This window comes from Otolemur garnettii, unplaced genomic scaffold (assembly GCF_000181295.1).
Source record: "Otolemur garnettii isolate 467f Iridium unplaced genomic scaffold, OtoGar3 scaffold00143, whole genome shotgun sequence".
Lineage (NCBI taxonomy): Eukaryota > Metazoa > Chordata > Mammalia > Primates > Galagidae > Otolemur > Otolemur garnettii.
This window is the reverse complement of record NW_003852538.1, coordinates 1235664-1237242: the sequence shown is the minus strand read 5'-3', so window position 1 is coordinate 1237242 and position 1579 is coordinate 1235664. Positions and strand designations below refer to the sequence as shown.

Below are 1579 nucleotides of genomic sequence, written 5' to 3'. Positions count from 1 at the left end.
AATAATTTAGTGGATTTCAAGGCAGTTGATCCAAAAGGAAAGAAGGTGAGAAGTTCTCTTGAAGAAGAAGAAATTAAATCTGTGTTTTAAAGGCGACAAAGTAAAAGGATAGTTTGTAATTACCTACGACAACTGGCAATGAAGATGGGCGCTTGCAACCAGGGGCTGGTCATCCTGGTGTCACTTGGCGGCTGGTGGGGGATGCTGTGTCTCTGGAAAATGGACAGGACCCGTTTCCCTCCACCACACACGGTTCTGTGCTCAGTGTCAAGATCCACAGGCCTGAGGGAAATTTATTTCATATGGTTAATTCTGGCTCCAGCCTCCGGACTCCCCAGGTGCTGTTTCCCTTGTAGACCAAAATATCACAAATGTGCAAAGAGTGAGGGGAGGTTGAGGGGCAGAGGGGAATGCAGGAGTGTAGGGAGGGTTATTCTGCCAGTTCTGCACAACCTAATGGCACCTGGCATCATTTCCTGGCTCCCCTGACTCCACTCTTCTCTCTCCTCTCTTCTTCTCAGGGGTACCCCACCCTCCCCAAATTGTTATTCTTACCGCATCCAGAGCAGGTTCCTTGTTCTTTGCTGTCTGGACTCTTGCCACTTACTCGGGATCACATCTTCTACTGCTAAAGCCTTTTCAGGGTATTTGCTCACATAGAGTTTCCTTTGCTAGAAGAATTCTGATTCCTAGTTGATAATTATTCAGCCAGCAATCAAGACAATGCATTTTCTGTTAAAACTCATTACACTATAATCACATAAATGCCTTTGGAAATAGCCTGGTGGAAAGAAAGATTAAAAGTACATTAACATCTGTTCCCTTTCCTAAAGTGACTTTCTTTTCCTGGAAACTTCTCTCCTTCTGTCTCTCTCTGTGTCTTCCTCTCTGTCTTTTTTATTTTTCTTCTTCTTTTATAAATGGCTTTCCACCATAGAGAACCCAGAGAGTCATGGTGACAATGAGCTGTTTCCTTATTCTGAGTCTCGGAAACTGGTGGGACACAGGTGTGGCAGCTTGGTGGTAACATCTAAGTGCGTCAGTCTATTGTTTTAAACTAATACATGTAGATGAATGGATTGTGGATGAGAATAGAATTATTCTCATCAAACTTACAAATTATAGTAGAACATTTCAGGATTTTCTGCTCCTGAATATGCTTCATTTATGTCTCACGGGTTCTGCGGGTTCATTAGTGATAAATCATTATAACCAGATGGATGTGGATGTGTGGAATTAAGTTTCATTTGATCTTAATTGTACTTTAACATTCTTTTTTTCTCTCTCTCTCTCTGCAGGTGTGTGGTGTCTTGATCCTGGCAATAGGAATATGGGTACGAGTAAGCAAAGATGGCCAAGAGGTAAATACATAAATACAACCTGCCCTGTACCCAGAGTAGTAACAATAATAATGAAAATAATGAATGAAATTTTTGACAGTAATGACAATAATAACCATAATTTTTTTTTTTTGACATAGAGTCTAACCTTGACACCCTGGGAGAGTGCCATGGCATCTTCGTAGGTCCCAGAAACCTCAAAATCTTGGGCTTGCTCTGCCTCCTGAGTGGCTGGGACT

The 1579-nt window shown here is 42.0% G+C and overlaps 1 protein-coding gene across 1 annotated transcript in view; it reads left to right on the top strand.

Annotated features, from left to right (window-relative positions):
* Positions 1-1579, top strand: part of TSPAN8 (tetraspanin 8) — a 28437-nt gene that overhangs the window by 12273 nt on the left and 14585 nt on the right. The gene's annotated exons all lie outside the window — the stretch shown is intronic.